Source organism: Drosophila subpulchrella, unplaced genomic scaffold (assembly GCF_014743375.2).
Source record: "Drosophila subpulchrella strain 33 F10 #4 breed RU33 unplaced genomic scaffold, RU_Dsub_v1.1 Primary Assembly Seq356, whole genome shotgun sequence".
NCBI lineage: Eukaryota > Metazoa > Arthropoda > Insecta > Diptera > Drosophilidae > Drosophila > Drosophila subpulchrella.
The window spans coordinates 26,973-43,411 of NW_023665578.1; the positions used below are offsets into that span (position 1 = coordinate 26,973).

At 41.8% G+C, this 16,439-nt stretch overlaps 42 non-coding genes across 42 annotated transcripts; all 42 read left to right on the forward strand.

Annotated features, from left to right (window-relative positions):
• The first annotated feature begins 190 nt into the window (after positions 1-190).
• LOC119561406 lies at positions 191-309 on the forward strand. Its single transcript, XR_005221285.1, has one exon. It is a non-coding gene; the product is annotated as a 5S ribosomal RNA (ribosomal RNA).
• Positions 310-583: 274 nt separating this feature from the next.
• LOC119561174 lies at positions 584-702 on the forward strand. Its single transcript, XR_005221074.1, has one exon. It is a non-coding gene; the product is annotated as a 5S ribosomal RNA (ribosomal RNA).
• Positions 703-976: 274 nt separating this feature from the next.
• LOC119561175 lies at positions 977-1,095 on the forward strand. The gene has a single exon (XR_005221075.1). It is a non-coding gene; the product is annotated as a 5S ribosomal RNA (ribosomal RNA).
• Positions 1,096-1,369: 274 nt separating this feature from the next.
• LOC119561176 lies at positions 1,370-1,488 on the forward strand. Its single transcript, XR_005221076.1, has one exon. It is a non-coding gene; the product is annotated as a 5S ribosomal RNA (ribosomal RNA).
• Positions 1,489-1,762: 274 nt separating this feature from the next.
• On the forward strand, positions 1,763-1,881 carry LOC119561177. Its single transcript, XR_005221077.1, has one exon. It is a non-coding gene; the product is annotated as a 5S ribosomal RNA (ribosomal RNA).
• A 274-nt stretch (positions 1,882-2,155) lies between these two features.
• LOC119561329 lies at positions 2,156-2,273 on the forward strand. The gene has a single exon (XR_005221225.1). It is a non-coding gene; the product is annotated as a 5S ribosomal RNA (ribosomal RNA).
• A 274-nt stretch (positions 2,274-2,547) lies between these two features.
• Positions 2,548-2,666, forward strand: LOC119561178. The gene has a single exon (XR_005221078.1). It is a non-coding gene; the product is annotated as a 5S ribosomal RNA (ribosomal RNA).
• Positions 2,667-2,940: 274 nt separating this feature from the next.
• Positions 2,941-3,059, forward strand: LOC119561180. The gene has a single exon (XR_005221080.1). It is a non-coding gene; the product is annotated as a 5S ribosomal RNA (ribosomal RNA).
• Positions 3,060-3,333: 274 nt separating this feature from the next.
• Positions 3,334-3,451, forward strand: LOC119561330. The gene has a single exon (XR_005221226.1). It is a non-coding gene; the product is annotated as a 5S ribosomal RNA (ribosomal RNA).
• A 274-nt stretch (positions 3,452-3,725) lies between these two features.
• On the forward strand, positions 3,726-3,844 carry LOC119561181. The gene has a single exon (XR_005221081.1). It is a non-coding gene; the product is annotated as a 5S ribosomal RNA (ribosomal RNA).
• Positions 3,845-4,118: 274 nt separating this feature from the next.
• Positions 4,119-4,237, forward strand: LOC119561182. The gene has a single exon (XR_005221082.1). It is a non-coding gene; the product is annotated as a 5S ribosomal RNA (ribosomal RNA).
• A 274-nt stretch (positions 4,238-4,511) lies between these two features.
• LOC119561183 lies at positions 4,512-4,630 on the forward strand. Its single transcript, XR_005221083.1, has one exon. It is a non-coding gene; the product is annotated as a 5S ribosomal RNA (ribosomal RNA).
• A 274-nt stretch (positions 4,631-4,904) lies between these two features.
• Positions 4,905-5,023, forward strand: LOC119561184. Its single transcript, XR_005221084.1, has one exon. It is a non-coding gene; the product is annotated as a 5S ribosomal RNA (ribosomal RNA).
• Positions 5,024-5,297: 274 nt separating this feature from the next.
• Positions 5,298-5,416, forward strand: LOC119561185. Its single transcript, XR_005221085.1, has one exon. It is a non-coding gene; the product is annotated as a 5S ribosomal RNA (ribosomal RNA).
• A 274-nt stretch (positions 5,417-5,690) lies between these two features.
• On the forward strand, positions 5,691-5,809 carry LOC119561186. Its single transcript, XR_005221086.1, has one exon. It is a non-coding gene; the product is annotated as a 5S ribosomal RNA (ribosomal RNA).
• A 274-nt stretch (positions 5,810-6,083) lies between these two features.
• LOC119561187 lies at positions 6,084-6,202 on the forward strand. Its single transcript, XR_005221087.1, has one exon. It is a non-coding gene; the product is annotated as a 5S ribosomal RNA (ribosomal RNA).
• A 274-nt stretch (positions 6,203-6,476) lies between these two features.
• On the forward strand, positions 6,477-6,595 carry LOC119561188. Its single transcript, XR_005221088.1, has one exon. It is a non-coding gene; the product is annotated as a 5S ribosomal RNA (ribosomal RNA).
• A 274-nt stretch (positions 6,596-6,869) lies between these two features.
• LOC119561190 lies at positions 6,870-6,988 on the forward strand. The gene has a single exon (XR_005221089.1). It is a non-coding gene; the product is annotated as a 5S ribosomal RNA (ribosomal RNA).
• Positions 6,989-7,262: 274 nt separating this feature from the next.
• Positions 7,263-7,381, forward strand: LOC119561192. Its single transcript, XR_005221091.1, has one exon. It is a non-coding gene; the product is annotated as a 5S ribosomal RNA (ribosomal RNA).
• A 274-nt stretch (positions 7,382-7,655) lies between these two features.
• Positions 7,656-7,774, forward strand: LOC119561193. The gene has a single exon (XR_005221092.1). It is a non-coding gene; the product is annotated as a 5S ribosomal RNA (ribosomal RNA).
• Positions 7,775-8,048: 274 nt separating this feature from the next.
• Positions 8,049-8,167, forward strand: LOC119561194. The gene has a single exon (XR_005221093.1). It is a non-coding gene; the product is annotated as a 5S ribosomal RNA (ribosomal RNA).
• Positions 8,168-8,441: 274 nt separating this feature from the next.
• On the forward strand, positions 8,442-8,560 carry LOC119561195. The gene has a single exon (XR_005221094.1). It is a non-coding gene; the product is annotated as a 5S ribosomal RNA (ribosomal RNA).
• A 274-nt stretch (positions 8,561-8,834) lies between these two features.
• Positions 8,835-8,953, forward strand: LOC119561196. Its single transcript, XR_005221095.1, has one exon. It is a non-coding gene; the product is annotated as a 5S ribosomal RNA (ribosomal RNA).
• A 274-nt stretch (positions 8,954-9,227) lies between these two features.
• LOC119561197 lies at positions 9,228-9,346 on the forward strand. The gene has a single exon (XR_005221096.1). It is a non-coding gene; the product is annotated as a 5S ribosomal RNA (ribosomal RNA).
• A 274-nt stretch (positions 9,347-9,620) lies between these two features.
• On the forward strand, positions 9,621-9,739 carry LOC119561198. Its single transcript, XR_005221097.1, has one exon. It is a non-coding gene; the product is annotated as a 5S ribosomal RNA (ribosomal RNA).
• Positions 9,740-10,013: 274 nt separating this feature from the next.
• Positions 10,014-10,132, forward strand: LOC119561199. Its single transcript, XR_005221098.1, has one exon. It is a non-coding gene; the product is annotated as a 5S ribosomal RNA (ribosomal RNA).
• Positions 10,133-10,406: 274 nt separating this feature from the next.
• On the forward strand, positions 10,407-10,525 carry LOC119561200. The gene has a single exon (XR_005221099.1). It is a non-coding gene; the product is annotated as a 5S ribosomal RNA (ribosomal RNA).
• Positions 10,526-10,799: 274 nt separating this feature from the next.
• Positions 10,800-10,917, forward strand: LOC119561331. The gene has a single exon (XR_005221227.1). It is a non-coding gene; the product is annotated as a 5S ribosomal RNA (ribosomal RNA).
• Positions 10,918-11,191: 274 nt separating this feature from the next.
• Positions 11,192-11,310, forward strand: LOC119561201. Its single transcript, XR_005221100.1, has one exon. It is a non-coding gene; the product is annotated as a 5S ribosomal RNA (ribosomal RNA).
• A 274-nt stretch (positions 11,311-11,584) lies between these two features.
• On the forward strand, positions 11,585-11,703 carry LOC119561203. Its single transcript, XR_005221102.1, has one exon. It is a non-coding gene; the product is annotated as a 5S ribosomal RNA (ribosomal RNA).
• A 274-nt stretch (positions 11,704-11,977) lies between these two features.
• LOC119561204 lies at positions 11,978-12,096 on the forward strand. Its single transcript, XR_005221103.1, has one exon. It is a non-coding gene; the product is annotated as a 5S ribosomal RNA (ribosomal RNA).
• A 274-nt stretch (positions 12,097-12,370) lies between these two features.
• LOC119561332 lies at positions 12,371-12,488 on the forward strand. Its single transcript, XR_005221228.1, has one exon. It is a non-coding gene; the product is annotated as a 5S ribosomal RNA (ribosomal RNA).
• A 274-nt stretch (positions 12,489-12,762) lies between these two features.
• LOC119561333 lies at positions 12,763-12,880 on the forward strand. Its single transcript, XR_005221229.1, has one exon. It is a non-coding gene; the product is annotated as a 5S ribosomal RNA (ribosomal RNA).
• Positions 12,881-13,154: 274 nt separating this feature from the next.
• Positions 13,155-13,273, forward strand: LOC119561206. Its single transcript, XR_005221104.1, has one exon. It is a non-coding gene; the product is annotated as a 5S ribosomal RNA (ribosomal RNA).
• Positions 13,274-13,547: 274 nt separating this feature from the next.
• On the forward strand, positions 13,548-13,666 carry LOC119561207. Its single transcript, XR_005221105.1, has one exon. It is a non-coding gene; the product is annotated as a 5S ribosomal RNA (ribosomal RNA).
• A 274-nt stretch (positions 13,667-13,940) lies between these two features.
• LOC119561208 lies at positions 13,941-14,059 on the forward strand. Its single transcript, XR_005221106.1, has one exon. It is a non-coding gene; the product is annotated as a 5S ribosomal RNA (ribosomal RNA).
• Positions 14,060-14,333: 274 nt separating this feature from the next.
• Positions 14,334-14,451, forward strand: LOC119561334. The gene has a single exon (XR_005221230.1). It is a non-coding gene; the product is annotated as a 5S ribosomal RNA (ribosomal RNA).
• Positions 14,452-14,725: 274 nt separating this feature from the next.
• On the forward strand, positions 14,726-14,844 carry LOC119561209. The gene has a single exon (XR_005221107.1). It is a non-coding gene; the product is annotated as a 5S ribosomal RNA (ribosomal RNA).
• A 274-nt stretch (positions 14,845-15,118) lies between these two features.
• Positions 15,119-15,237, forward strand: LOC119561210. Its single transcript, XR_005221108.1, has one exon. It is a non-coding gene; the product is annotated as a 5S ribosomal RNA (ribosomal RNA).
• Positions 15,238-15,511: 274 nt separating this feature from the next.
• Positions 15,512-15,630, forward strand: LOC119561211. The gene has a single exon (XR_005221110.1). It is a non-coding gene; the product is annotated as a 5S ribosomal RNA (ribosomal RNA).
• Positions 15,631-15,904: 274 nt separating this feature from the next.
• On the forward strand, positions 15,905-16,023 carry LOC119561212. The gene has a single exon (XR_005221111.1). It is a non-coding gene; the product is annotated as a 5S ribosomal RNA (ribosomal RNA).
• Positions 16,024-16,297: 274 nt separating this feature from the next.
• LOC119561213 lies at positions 16,298-16,416 on the forward strand. The gene has a single exon (XR_005221112.1). It is a non-coding gene; the product is annotated as a 5S ribosomal RNA (ribosomal RNA).
• Positions 16,417-16,439: the final 23 nt, after the last annotated feature.

Sequence of the window (16,439 nt, forward strand, 5' to 3'; positions counted from 1 at the left end):
AATTTATCCAGAATTTCAATTTCGACTATTTCAAAATTATTTCTTGCACTGATTTTTTTCTTAAAGCACACGACTCCAAACCGTTTCAGTCCATTTATTTCGATTAAAAGCATTTTTAATATTGGCCGAAGGTAGCAGGACCGAAATTCCAATTCAGAGTATAAGGCCAACGCTCAGCCCTCCGACTTTCGCCAACGACCATACCACGCTGAACACATCGGTTCTCGTCCGATCACCGAAATTAAGCAGCGTCGGGCGCGGTTAGTACTTAGATGGGGGACCGCTTGGGAACACCGCGTGTTGTTGGCCTCGTCAACAACTTTTTGCCGCTTTTATATTTTTCAACGCAATCTGAATAGCATTTTTCGCTGCAAATTCAAAATTCAAATGAAAAATTTATCCAGAATTTCAATTTCGACTATTTCAAAATTATTTCTTGCACTGATTTTTTTCTTAAAGCACACGACTCCAAACCGTTTCAGTCCATTTATTTCGATTAAAAGCATTTTTAATATTGGCCGAAGGTAGCAGGACCGAAATTCCAATTCAGAGTATAAGGCCAACGCTCAGCCCTCCGACTTTCGCCAACGACCATACCACGCTGAACACATCGGTTCTCGTCCGATCACCGAAATTAAGCAGCGTCGGGCGCGGTTAGTACTTAGATGGGGGACCGCTTGGGAACACCGCGTGTTGTTGGCCTCGTCAACAACTTTTTGCCGCTTTTATATTTTTCAACGCAATCTGAATAGCATTTTTCGCTGCAAATTCAAAATTCAAATGAAAAATTTATCCAGAATTTCAATTTCGACTATTTCAAAATTATTTCTTGCACTGATTTTTTTCTTAAAGCACACGACTCCAAACCGTTTCAGTCCATTTATTTCGATTAAAAGCATTTTTAATATTGGCCGAAGGTAGCAGGACCGAAATTCCAATTCAGAGTATAAGGCCAACGCTCAGCCCTCCGACTTTCGCCAACGACCATACCACGCTGAACACATCGGTTCTCGTCCGATCACCGAAATTAAGCAGCGTCGGGCGCGGTTAGTACTTAGATGGGGGACCGCTTGGGAACACCGCGTGTTGTTGGCCTCGTCAACAACTTTTTGCCGCTTTTATATTTTTCAACGCAATCTGAATAGCATTTTTCGCTGCAAATTCAAAATTCAAATGAAAAATTTATCCAGAATTTCAATTTCGACTATTTCAAAATTATTTCTTGCACTGATTTTTTTCTTAAAGCACACGACTCCAAACCGTTTCAGTCCATTTATTTCGATTAAAAGCATTTTTAATATTGGCCGAAGGTAGCAGGACCGAAATTCCAATTCAGAGTATAAGGCCAACGCTCAGCCCTCCGACTTTCGCCAACGACCATACCACGCTGAACACATCGGTTCTCGTCCGATCACCGAAATTAAGCAGCGTCGGGCGCGGTTAGTACTTAGATGGGGGACCGCTTGGGAACACCGCGTGTTGTTGGCCTCGTCAACAACTTTTTGCCGCTTTTATATTTTTCAACGCAATCTGAATAGCATTTTTCGCTGCAAATTCAAAATTCAAATGAAAAATTTATCCAGAATTTCAATTTCGACTATTTCAAAATTATTTCTTGCACTGATTTTTTTCTTAAAGCACACGACTCCAAACCGTTTCAGTCCATTTATTTCGATTAAAAGCATTTTTAATATTGGCCGAAGGTAGCAGGACCGAAATTCCAATTCAGAGTATAAGGCCAACGCTCAGCCCTCCGACTTTCGCCAACGACCATACCACGCTGAACACATCGGTTCTCGTCCGATCACCGAAATTAAGCAGCGTCGGGCGCGGTTAGTACTTAGATGGGGGACCGCTTGGGAACACCGCGTGTTGTTGGCCTCGTCAACAACTTTTTGCCGCTTTTATATTTTTCAACGCAATCTGAATAGCATTTTTCGCTGCAAATTCAAAATTCAAATGAAAAATTTATCCAGAATTTCAATTTCGACTATTTCAAAATTATTTCTTGCACTGATTTTTTTCTTAAAGCACACGACTCCAAACCGTTTCAGTCCATTTATTTCGATTAAAAGCATTTTTAATATTGGCCGAAGGTAGCAGGACCGAAATTCCAATTCAGAGTATAAGGCCAACGCTCAGCCCTCCGACTTTCGCCAACGACCATACCACGCTGAACACATCGGTTCTCGTCCGATCACCGAAATTAAGCAGCGTCGGGCGCGGTTAGTACTTAGATGGGGACCGCTTGGGAACACCGCGTGTTGTTGGCCTCGTCAACAACTTTTTGCCGCTTTTATATTTTTCAACGCAATCTGAATAGCATTTTTCGCTGCAAATTCAAAATTCAAATGAAAAATTTATCCAGAATTTCAATTTCGACTATTTCAAAATTATTTCTTGCACTGATTTTTTTCTTAAAGCACACGACTCCAAACCGTTTCAGTCCATTTATTTCGATTAAAAGCATTTTTAATATTGGCCGAAGGTAGCAGGACCGAAATTCCAATTCAGAGTATAAGGCCAACGCTCAGCCCTCCGACTTTCGCCAACGACCATACCACGCTGAACACATCGGTTCTCGTCCGATCACCGAAATTAAGCAGCGTCGGGCGCGGTTAGTACTTAGATGGGGGACCGCTTGGGAACACCGCGTGTTGTTGGCCTCGTCAACAACTTTTTGCCGCTTTTATATTTTTCAACGCAATCTGAATAGCATTTTTCGCTGCAAATTCAAAATTCAAATGAAAAATTTATCCAGAATTTCAATTTCGACTATTTCAAAATTATTTCTTGCACTGATTTTTTTCTTAAAGCACACGACTCCAAACCGTTTCAGTCCATTTATTTCGATTAAAAGCATTTTTAATATTGGCCGAAGGTAGCAGGACCGAAATTCCAATTCAGAGTATAAGGCCAACGCTCAGCCCTCCGACTTTCGCCAACGACCATACCACGCTGAACACATCGGTTCTCGTCCGATCACCGAAATTAAGCAGCGTCGGGCGCGGTTAGTACTTAGATGGGGGACCGCTTGGGAACACCGCGTGTTGTTGGCCTCGTCAACAACTTTTTGCCGCTTTTATATTTTTCAACGCAATCTGAATAGCATTTTTCGCTGCAAATTCAAAATTCAAATGAAAAATTTATCCAGAATTTCAATTTCGACTATTTCAAAATTATTTCTTGCACTGATTTTTTTCTTAAAGCACACGACTCCAAACCGTTTCAGTCCATTTATTTCGATTAAAAGCATTTTTAATATTGGCCGAAGGTAGCAGGACCGAAATTCCAATTCAGAGTATAAGGCCAACGCTCAGCCCTCCGACTTTCGCCAACGACCATACCACGCTGAACACATCGGTTCTCGTCCGATCACCGAAATTAAGCAGCGTCGGGCGCGGTTAGTACTTAGATGGGGACCGCTTGGGAACACCGCGTGTTGTTGGCCTCGTCAACAACTTTTTGCCGCTTTTATATTTTTCAACGCAATCTGAATAGCATTTTTCGCTGCAAATTCAAAATTCAAATGAAAAATTTATCCAGAATTTCAATTTCGACTATTTCAAAATTATTTCTTGCACTGATTTTTTTCTTAAAGCACACGACTCCAAACCGTTTCAGTCCATTTATTTCGATTAAAAGCATTTTTAATATTGGCCGAAGGTAGCAGGACCGAAATTCCAATTCAGAGTATAAGGCCAACGCTCAGCCCTCCGACTTTCGCCAACGACCATACCACGCTGAACACATCGGTTCTCGTCCGATCACCGAAATTAAGCAGCGTCGGGCGCGGTTAGTACTTAGATGGGGGACCGCTTGGGAACACCGCGTGTTGTTGGCCTCGTCAACAACTTTTTGCCGCTTTTATATTTTTCAACGCAATCTGAATAGCATTTTTCGCTGCAAATTCAAAATTCAAATGAAAAATTTATCCAGAATTTCAATTTCGACTATTTCAAAATTATTTCTTGCACTGATTTTTTTCTTAAAGCACACGACTCCAAACCGTTTCAGTCCATTTATTTCGATTAAAAGCATTTTTAATATTGGCCGAAGGTAGCAGGACCGAAATTCCAATTCAGAGTATAAGGCCAACGCTCAGCCCTCCGACTTTCGCCAACGACCATACCACGCTGAACACATCGGTTCTCGTCCGATCACCGAAATTAAGCAGCGTCGGGCGCGGTTAGTACTTAGATGGGGGACCGCTTGGGAACACCGCGTGTTGTTGGCCTCGTCAACAACTTTTTGCCGCTTTTATATTTTTCAACGCAATCTGAATAGCATTTTTCGCTGCAAATTCAAAATTCAAATGAAAAATTTATCCAGAATTTCAATTTCGACTATTTCAAAATTATTTCTTGCACTGATTTTTTTCTTAAAGCACACGACTCCAAACCGTTTCAGTCCATTTATTTCGATTAAAAGCATTTTTAATATTGGCCGAAGGTAGCAGGACCGAAATTCCAATTCAGAGTATAAGGCCAACGCTCAGCCCTCCGACTTTCGCCAACGACCATACCACGCTGAACACATCGGTTCTCGTCCGATCACCGAAATTAAGCAGCGTCGGGCGCGGTTAGTACTTAGATGGGGGACCGCTTGGGAACACCGCGTGTTGTTGGCCTCGTCAACAACTTTTTGCCGCTTTTATATTTTTCAACGCAATCTGAATAGCATTTTTCGCTGCAAATTCAAAATTCAAATGAAAAATTTATCCAGAATTTCAATTTCGACTATTTCAAAATTATTTCTTGCACTGATTTTTTTCTTAAAGCACACGACTCCAAACCGTTTCAGTCCATTTATTTCGATTAAAAGCATTTTTAATATTGGCCGAAGGTAGCAGGACCGAAATTCCAATTCAGAGTATAAGGCCAACGCTCAGCCCTCCGACTTTCGCCAACGACCATACCACGCTGAACACATCGGTTCTCGTCCGATCACCGAAATTAAGCAGCGTCGGGCGCGGTTAGTACTTAGATGGGGGACCGCTTGGGAACACCGCGTGTTGTTGGCCTCGTCAACAACTTTTTGCCGCTTTTATATTTTTCAACGCAATCTGAATAGCATTTTTCGCTGCAAATTCAAAATTCAAATGAAAAATTTATCCAGAATTTCAATTTCGACTATTTCAAAATTATTTCTTGCACTGATTTTTTTCTTAAAGCACACGACTCCAAACCGTTTCAGTCCATTTATTTCGATTAAAAGCATTTTTAATATTGGCCGAAGGTAGCAGGACCGAAATTCCAATTCAGAGTATAAGGCCAACGCTCAGCCCTCCGACTTTCGCCAACGACCATACCACGCTGAACACATCGGTTCTCGTCCGATCACCGAAATTAAGCAGCGTCGGGCGCGGTTAGTACTTAGATGGGGGACCGCTTGGGAACACCGCGTGTTGTTGGCCTCGTCAACAACTTTTTGCCGCTTTTATATTTTTCAACGCAATCTGAATAGCATTTTTCGCTGCAAATTCAAAATTCAAATGAAAAATTTATCCAGAATTTCAATTTCGACTATTTCAAAATTATTTCTTGCACTGATTTTTTTCTTAAAGCACACGACTCCAAACCGTTTCAGTCCATTTATTTCGATTAAAAGCATTTTTAATATTGGCCGAAGGTAGCAGGACCGAAATTCCAATTCAGAGTATAAGGCCAACGCTCAGCCCTCCGACTTTCGCCAACGACCATACCACGCTGAACACATCGGTTCTCGTCCGATCACCGAAATTAAGCAGCGTCGGGCGCGGTTAGTACTTAGATGGGGGACCGCTTGGGAACACCGCGTGTTGTTGGCCTCGTCAACAACTTTTTGCCGCTTTTATATTTTTCAACGCAATCTGAATAGCATTTTTCGCTGCAAATTCAAAATTCAAATGAAAAATTTATCCAGAATTTCAATTTCGACTATTTCAAAATTATTTCTTGCACTGATTTTTTTCTTAAAGCACACGACTCCAAACCGTTTCAGTCCATTTATTTCGATTAAAAGCATTTTTAATATTGGCCGAAGGTAGCAGGACCGAAATTCCAATTCAGAGTATAAGGCCAACGCTCAGCCCTCCGACTTTCGCCAACGACCATACCACGCTGAACACATCGGTTCTCGTCCGATCACCGAAATTAAGCAGCGTCGGGCGCGGTTAGTACTTAGATGGGGGACCGCTTGGGAACACCGCGTGTTGTTGGCCTCGTCAACAACTTTTTGCCGCTTTTATATTTTTCAACGCAATCTGAATAGCATTTTTCGCTGCAAATTCAAAATTCAAATGAAAAATTTATCCAGAATTTCAATTTCGACTATTTCAAAATTATTTCTTGCACTGATTTTTTTCTTAAAGCACACGACTCCAAACCGTTTCAGTCCATTTATTTCGATTAAAAGCATTTTTAATATTGGCCGAAGGTAGCAGGACCGAAATTCCAATTCAGAGTATAAGGCCAACGCTCAGCCCTCCGACTTTCGCCAACGACCATACCACGCTGAACACATCGGTTCTCGTCCGATCACCGAAATTAAGCAGCGTCGGGCGCGGTTAGTACTTAGATGGGGGACCGCTTGGGAACACCGCGTGTTGTTGGCCTCGTCAACAACTTTTTGCCGCTTTTATATTTTTCAACGCAATCTGAATAGCATTTTTCGCTGCAAATTCAAAATTCAAATGAAAAATTTATCCAGAATTTCAATTTCGACTATTTCAAAATTATTTCTTGCACTGATTTTTTTCTTAAAGCACACGACTCCAAACCGTTTCAGTCCATTTATTTCGATTAAAAGCATTTTTAATATTGGCCGAAGGTAGCAGGACCGAAATTCCAATTCAGAGTATAAGGCCAACGCTCAGCCCTCCGACTTTCGCCAACGACCATACCACGCTGAACACATCGGTTCTCGTCCGATCACCGAAATTAAGCAGCGTCGGGCGCGGTTAGTACTTAGATGGGGGACCGCTTGGGAACACCGCGTGTTGTTGGCCTCGTCAACAACTTTTTGCCGCTTTTATATTTTTCAACGCAATCTGAATAGCATTTTTCGCTGCAAATTCAAAATTCAAATGAAAAATTTATCCAGAATTTCAATTTCGACTATTTCAAAATTATTTCTTGCACTGATTTTTTTCTTAAAGCACACGACTCCAAACCGTTTCAGTCCATTTATTTCGATTAAAAGCATTTTTAATATTGGCCGAAGGTAGCAGGACCGAAATTCCAATTCAGAGTATAAGGCCAACGCTCAGCCCTCCGACTTTCGCCAACGACCATACCACGCTGAACACATCGGTTCTCGTCCGATCACCGAAATTAAGCAGCGTCGGGCGCGGTTAGTACTTAGATGGGGGACCGCTTGGGAACACCGCGTGTTGTTGGCCTCGTCAACAACTTTTTGCCGCTTTTATATTTTTCAACGCAATCTGAATAGCATTTTTCGCTGCAAATTCAAAATTCAAATGAAAAATTTATCCAGAATTTCAATTTCGACTATTTCAAAATTATTTCTTGCACTGATTTTTTTCTTAAAGCACACGACTCCAAACCGTTTCAGTCCATTTATTTCGATTAAAAGCATTTTTAATATTGGCCGAAGGTAGCAGGACCGAAATTCCAATTCAGAGTATAAGGCCAACGCTCAGCCCTCCGACTTTCGCCAACGACCATACCACGCTGAACACATCGGTTCTCGTCCGATCACCGAAATTAAGCAGCGTCGGGCGCGGTTAGTACTTAGATGGGGGACCGCTTGGGAACACCGCGTGTTGTTGGCCTCGTCAACAACTTTTTGCCGCTTTTATATTTTTCAACGCAATCTGAATAGCATTTTTCGCTGCAAATTCAAAATTCAAATGAAAAATTTATCCAGAATTTCAATTTCGACTATTTCAAAATTATTTCTTGCACTGATTTTTTTCTTAAAGCACACGACTCCAAACCGTTTCAGTCCATTTATTTCGATTAAAAGCATTTTTAATATTGGCCGAAGGTAGCAGGACCGAAATTCCAATTCAGAGTATAAGGCCAACGCTCAGCCCTCCGACTTTCGCCAACGACCATACCACGCTGAACACATCGGTTCTCGTCCGATCACCGAAATTAAGCAGCGTCGGGCGCGGTTAGTACTTAGATGGGGGACCGCTTGGGAACACCGCGTGTTGTTGGCCTCGTCAACAACTTTTTGCCGCTTTTATATTTTTCAACGCAATCTGAATAGCATTTTTCGCTGCAAATTCAAAATTCAAATGAAAAATTTATCCAGAATTTCAATTTCGACTATTTCAAAATTATTTCTTGCACTGATTTTTTTCTTAAAGCACACGACTCCAAACCGTTTCAGTCCATTTATTTCGATTAAAAGCATTTTTAATATTGGCCGAAGGTAGCAGGACCGAAATTCCAATTCAGAGTATAAGGCCAACGCTCAGCCCTCCGACTTTCGCCAACGACCATACCACGCTGAACACATCGGTTCTCGTCCGATCACCGAAATTAAGCAGCGTCGGGCGCGGTTAGTACTTAGATGGGGGACCGCTTGGGAACACCGCGTGTTGTTGGCCTCGTCAACAACTTTTTGCCGCTTTTATATTTTTCAACGCAATCTGAATAGCATTTTTCGCTGCAAATTCAAAATTCAAATGAAAAATTTATCCAGAATTTCAATTTCGACTATTTCAAAATTATTTCTTGCACTGATTTTTTTCTTAAAGCACACGACTCCAAACCGTTTCAGTCCATTTATTTCGATTAAAAGCATTTTTAATATTGGCCGAAGGTAGCAGGACCGAAATTCCAATTCAGAGTATAAGGCCAACGCTCAGCCCTCCGACTTTCGCCAACGACCATACCACGCTGAACACATCGGTTCTCGTCCGATCACCGAAATTAAGCAGCGTCGGGCGCGGTTAGTACTTAGATGGGGGACCGCTTGGGAACACCGCGTGTTGTTGGCCTCGTCAACAACTTTTTGCCGCTTTTATATTTTTCAACGCAATCTGAATAGCATTTTTCGCTGCAAATTCAAAATTCAAATGAAAAATTTATCCAGAATTTCAATTTCGACTATTTCAAAATTATTTCTTGCACTGATTTTTTTCTTAAAGCACACGACTCCAAACCGTTTCAGTCCATTTATTTCGATTAAAAGCATTTTTAATATTGGCCGAAGGTAGCAGGACCGAAATTCCAATTCAGAGTATAAGGCCAACGCTCAGCCCTCCGACTTTCGCCAACGACCATACCACGCTGAACACATCGGTTCTCGTCCGATCACCGAAATTAAGCAGCGTCGGGCGCGGTTAGTACTTAGATGGGGGACCGCTTGGGAACACCGCGTGTTGTTGGCCTCGTCAACAACTTTTTGCCGCTTTTATATTTTTCAACGCAATCTGAATAGCATTTTTCGCTGCAAATTCAAAATTCAAATGAAAAATTTATCCAGAATTTCAATTTCGACTATTTCAAAATTATTTCTTGCACTGATTTTTTTCTTAAAGCACACGACTCCAAACCGTTTCAGTCCATTTATTTCGATTAAAAGCATTTTTAATATTGGCCGAAGGTAGCAGGACCGAAATTCCAATTCAGAGTATAAGGCCAACGCTCAGCCCTCCGACTTTCGCCAACGACCATACCACGCTGAACACATCGGTTCTCGTCCGATCACCGAAATTAAGCAGCGTCGGGCGCGGTTAGTACTTAGATGGGGGACCGCTTGGGAACACCGCGTGTTGTTGGCCTCGTCAACAACTTTTTGCCGCTTTTATATTTTTCAACGCAATCTGAATAGCATTTTTCGCTGCAAATTCAAAATTCAAATGAAAAATTTATCCAGAATTTCAATTTCGACTATTTCAAAATTATTTCTTGCACTGATTTTTTTCTTAAAGCACACGACTCCAAACCGTTTCAGTCCATTTATTTCGATTAAAAGCATTTTTAATATTGGCCGAAGGTAGCAGGACCGAAATTCCAATTCAGAGTATAAGGCCAACGCTCAGCCCTCCGACTTTCGCCAACGACCATACCACGCTGAACACATCGGTTCTCGTCCGATCACCGAAATTAAGCAGCGTCGGGCGCGGTTAGTACTTAGATGGGGGACCGCTTGGGAACACCGCGTGTTGTTGGCCTCGTCAACAACTTTTTGCCGCTTTTATATTTTTCAACGCAATCTGAATAGCATTTTTCGCTGCAAATTCAAAATTCAAATGAAAAATTTATCCAGAATTTCAATTTCGACTATTTCAAAATTATTTCTTGCACTGATTTTTTTCTTAAAGCACACGACTCCAAACCGTTTCAGTCCATTTATTTCGATTAAAAGCATTTTTAATATTGGCCGAAGGTAGCAGGACCGAAATTCCAATTCAGAGTATAAGGCCAACGCTCAGCCCTCCGACTTTCGCCAACGACCATACCACGCTGAACACATCGGTTCTCGTCCGATCACCGAAATTAAGCAGCGTCGGGCGCGGTTAGTACTTAGATGGGGGACCGCTTGGGAACACCGCGTGTTGTTGGCCTCGTCAACAACTTTTTGCCGCTTTTATATTTTTCAACGCAATCTGAATAGCATTTTTCGCTGCAAATTCAAAATTCAAATGAAAAATTTATCCAGAATTTCAATTTCGACTATTTCAAAATTATTTCTTGCACTGATTTTTTTCTTAAAGCACACGACTCCAAACCGTTTCAGTCCATTTATTTCGATTAAAAGCATTTTTAATATTGGCCGAAGGTAGCAGGACCGAAATTCCAATTCAGAGTATAAGGCCAACGCTCAGCCCTCCGACTTTCGCCAACGACCATACCACGCTGAACACATCGGTTCTCGTCCGATCACCGAAATTAAGCAGCGTCGGGCGCGGTTAGTACTTAGATGGGGACCGCTTGGGAACACCGCGTGTTGTTGGCCTCGTCAACAACTTTTTGCCGCTTTTATATTTTTCAACGCAATCTGAATAGCATTTTTCGCTGCAAATTCAAAATTCAAATGAAAAATTTATCCAGAATTTCAATTTCGACTATTTCAAAATTATTTCTTGCACTGATTTTTTTCTTAAAGCACACGACTCCAAACCGTTTCAGTCCATTTATTTCGATTAAAAGCATTTTTAATATTGGCCGAAGGTAGCAGGACCGAAATTCCAATTCAGAGTATAAGGCCAACGCTCAGCCCTCCGACTTTCGCCAACGACCATACCACGCTGAACACATCGGTTCTCGTCCGATCACCGAAATTAAGCAGCGTCGGGCGCGGTTAGTACTTAGATGGGGGACCGCTTGGGAACACCGCGTGTTGTTGGCCTCGTCAACAACTTTTTGCCGCTTTTATATTTTTCAACGCAATCTGAATAGCATTTTTCGCTGCAAATTCAAAATTCAAATGAAAAATTTATCCAGAATTTCAATTTCGACTATTTCAAAATTATTTCTTGCACTGATTTTTTTCTTAAAGCACACGACTCCAAACCGTTTCAGTCCATTTATTTCGATTAAAAGCATTTTTAATATTGGCCGAAGGTAGCAGGACCGAAATTCCAATTCAGAGTATAAGGCCAACGCTCAGCCCTCCGACTTTCGCCAACGACCATACCACGCTGAACACATCGGTTCTCGTCCGATCACCGAAATTAAGCAGCGTCGGGCGCGGTTAGTACTTAGATGGGGGACCGCTTGGGAACACCGCGTGTTGTTGGCCTCGTCAACAACTTTTTGCCGCTTTTATATTTTTCAACGCAATCTGAATAGCATTTTTCGCTGCAAATTCAAAATTCAAATGAAAAATTTATCCAGAATTTCAATTTCGACTATTTCAAAATTATTTCTTGCACTGATTTTTTTCTTAAAGCACACGACTCCAAACCGTTTCAGTCCATTTATTTCGATTAAAAGCATTTTTAATATTGGCCGAAGGTAGCAGGACCGAAATTCCAATTCAGAGTATAAGGCCAACGCTCAGCCCTCCGACTTTCGCCAACGACCATACCACGCTGAACACATCGGTTCTCGTCCGATCACCGAAATTAAGCAGCGTCGGGCGCGGTTAGTACTTAGATGGGGGACCGCTTGGGAACACCGCGTGTTGTTGGCCTCGTCAACAACTTTTTGCCGCTTTTATATTTTTCAACGCAATCTGAATAGCATTTTTCGCTGCAAATTCAAAATTCAAATGAAAAATTTATCCAGAATTTCAATTTCGACTATTTCAAAATTATTTCTTGCACTGATTTTTTTCTTAAAGCACACGACTCCAAACCGTTTCAGTCCATTTATTTCGATTAAAAGCATTTTTAATATTGGCCGAAGGTAGCAGGACCGAAATTCCAATTCAGAGTATAAGGCCAACGCTCAGCCCTCCGACTTTCGCCAACGACCATACCACGCTGAACACATCGGTTCTCGTCCGATCACCGAAATTAAGCAGCGTCGGGCGCGGTTAGTACTTAGATGGGGACCGCTTGGGAACACCGCGTGTTGTTGGCCTCGTCAACAACTTTTTGCCGCTTTTATATTTTTCAACGCAATCTGAATAGCATTTTTCGCTGCAAATTCAAAATTCAAATGAAAAATTTATCCAGAATTTCAATTTCGACTATTTCAAAATTATTTCTTGCACTGATTTTTTTCTTAAAGCACACGACTCCAAACCGTTTCAGTCCATTTATTTCGATTAAAAGCATTTTTAATATTGGCCGAAGGTAGCAGGACCGAAATTCCAATTCAGAGTATAAGGCCAACGCTCAGCCCTCCGACTTTCGCCAACGACCATACCACGCTGAACACATCGGTTCTCGTCCGATCACCGAAATTAAGCAGCGTCGGGCGCGGTTAGTACTTAGATGGGGACCGCTTGGGAACACCGCGTGTTGTTGGCCTCGTCAACAACTTTTTGCCGCTTTTATATTTTTCAACGCAATCTGAATAGCATTTTTCGCTGCAAATTCAAAATTCAAATGAAAAATTTATCCAGAATTTCAATTTCGACTATTTCAAAATTATTTCTTGCACTGATTTTTTTCTTAAAGCACACGACTCCAAACCGTTTCAGTCCATTTATTTCGATTAAAAGCATTTTTAATATTGGCCGAAGGTAGCAGGACCGAAATTCCAATTCAGAGTATAAGGCCAACGCTCAGCCCTCCGACTTTCGCCAACGACCATACCACGCTGAACACATCGGTTCTCGTCCGATCACCGAAATTAAGCAGCGTCGGGCGCGGTTAGTACTTAGATGGGGGACCGCTTGGGAACACCGCGTGTTGTTGGCCTCGTCAACAACTTTTTGCCGCTTTTATATTTTTCAACGCAATCTGAATAGCATTTTTCGCTGCAAATTCAAAATTCAAATGAAAAATTTATCCAGAATTTCAATTTCGACTATTTCAAAATTATTTCTTGCACTGATTTTTTTCTTAAAGCACACGACTCCAAACCGTTTCAGTCCATTTATTTCGATTAAAAGCATTTTTAATATTGGCCGAAGGTAGCAGGACCGAAATTCCAATTCAGAGTATAAGGCCAACGCTCAGCCCTCCGACTTTCGCCAACGACCATACCACGCTGAACACATCGGTTCTCGTCCGATCACCGAAATTAAGCAGCGTCGGGCGCGGTTAGTACTTAGATGGGGGACCGCTTGGGAACACCGCGTGTTGTTGGCCTCGTCAACAACTTTTTGCCGCTTTTATATTTTTCAACGCAATCTGAATAGCATTTTTCGCTGCAAATTCAAAATTCAAATGAAAAATTTATCCAGAATTTCAATTTCGACTATTTCAAAATTATTTCTTGCACTGATTTTTTTCTTAAAGCACACGACTCCAAACCGTTTCAGTCCATTTATTTCGATTAAAAGCATTTTTAATATTGGCCGAAGGTAGCAGGACCGAAATTCCAATTCAGAGTATAAGGCCAACGCTCAGCCCTCCGACTTTCGCCAACGACCATACCACGCTGAACACATCGGTTCTCGTCCGATCACCGAAATTAAGCAGCGTCGGGCGCGGTTAGTACTTAGATGGGGGACCGCTTGGGAACACCGCGTGTTGTTGGCCTCGTCAACAACTTTTTGCCGCTTTTATATTTTTCAACGCAATCTGAATAGCATTTTTCGCTGCAAATTCAAAATTCAAATGAAAAATTTATCCAGAATTTCAATTTCGACTATTTCAAAATTATTTCTTGCACTGATTTTTTTCTTAAAGCACACGACTCCAAACCGTTTCAGTCCATTTATTTCGATTAAAAGCATTTTTAATATTGGCCGAAGGTAGCAGGACCGAAATTCCAATTCAGAGTATAAGGCCAACGCTCAGCCCTCCGACTTTCGCCAACGACCATACCACGCTGAACACATCGGTTCTCGTCCGATCACCGAAATTAAGCAGCGTCGGGCGCGGTTAGTACTTAGATGGGGACCGCTTGGGAACACCGCGTGTTGTTGGCCTCGTCAACAACTTTTTGCCGCTTTTATATTTTTCAACGCAATCTGAATAGCATTTTTCGCTGCAAATTCAAAATTCAAATGAAAAATTTATCCAGAATTTCAATTTCGACTATTTCAAAATTATTTCTTGCACTGATTTTTTTCTTAAAGCACACGACTCCAAACCGTTTCAGTCCATTTATTTCGATTAAAAGCATTTTTAATATTGGCCGAAGGTAGCAGGACCGAAATTCCAATTCAGAGTATAAGGCCAACGCTCAGCCCTCCGACTTTCGCCAACGACCATACCACGCTGAACACATCGGTTCTCGTCCGATCACCGAAATTAAGCAGCGTCGGGCGCGGTTAGTACTTAGATGGGGGACCGCTTGGGAACACCGCGTGTTGTTGGCCTCGTCAACAACTTTTTGCCGCTTTTATATTTTTCAACGCAATCTGAATAGCATTTTTCGCTGCAAATTCAAAATTCAAATGAAAAATTTATCCAGAATTTCAATTTCGACTATTTCAAAATTATTTCTTGCACTGATTTTTTTCTTAAAGCACACGACTCCAAACCGTTTCAGTCCATTTATTTCGATTAAAAGCATTTTTAATATTGGCCGAAGGTAGCAGGACCGAAATTCCAATTCAGAGTATAAGGCCAACGCTCAGCCCTCCGACTTTCGCCAACGACCATACCACGCTGAACACATCGGTTCTCGTCCGATCACCGAAATTAAGCAGCGTCGGGCGCGGTTAGTACTTAGATGGGGGACCGCTTGGGAACACCGCGTGTTGTTGGCCTCGTCAACAACTTTTTGCCGCTTTTATATTTTTCAACGCAATCTGAATAGCATTTTTCGCTGCAAATTCAAAATTCAAATGAAAAATTTATCCAGAATTTCAATTTCGACTATTTCAAAATTATTTCTTGCACTGATTTTTTTCTTAAAGCACACGACTCCAAACCGTTTCAGTCCATTTATTTCGATTAAAAGCATTTTTAATATTGGCCGAAGGTAGCAGGACCGAAATTCCAATTCAGAGTATAAGGCCAACGCTCAGCCCTCCGACTTTCGCCAACGACCATACCACGCTGAACACATCGGTTCTCGTCCGATCACCGAAATTAAGCAGCGTCGGGCGCGGTTAGTACTTAGATGGGGGACCGCTTGGGAACACCGCGTGTTGTTGGCCTCGTCAACAACTTTTTGCCGCTTTTATATTTTTCAACGCAATCTGAATAGCATTTTTCGCTGCAAATTCAAAATTCAAATGAAAAATTTATCCAGAATTTCAATTTCGACTATTTCAAAATTATTTCTTGCACTGATTTTTTTCTTAAAGCACACGACTCCAAACCGTTTCAGTCCATTTATTTCGATTAAAAGCATTTTTAATATTGGCCGAAGGTAGCAGGACCGAAATTCCAATTCAGAGTATAAGGCCAACGCTCAGCCCTCCGACTTTCGCCAACGACCATACCACGCTGAACACATCGGTTCTCGTCCGATCACCGAAATTAAGCAGCGTCGGGCGCGGTTAGTACTTAGATGGGGGACCGCTTGGGAACACCGCGTGTTGTTGGCCTCGTCAACAACTTTTTGCCGCTTTTATATTTTTCAACGCAATCTGAATAGCATTTTTCGCTGCAAATTCAAAATTCAAATGAAAAATTTATCCAGAATTTCAATTTCGACTATTTCAAAATTATTTCTTGCACTGATTTTTTTCTTAAAGCACACGACTCCAAACCGTTTCAGTCCATTTATTTCGATTAAAAGCATTTTTAATATTGGCCGAAGGTAGCAGGACCGAAATTCCAATTCAGAGTATAAGGCCAACGCTCAGCCCTCCGACTTTCGCCAACGACCATACCACGCTGAACACATCGGTTCTCGTCCGATCACCGAAATTAAGCAGCGTCGGGCGCGGTTAGTACTTAGATGGGGGACCGCTTGGGAACACCGCGTGTTGTTGGCCTCGTCAACAACTTTTTGCCGCTT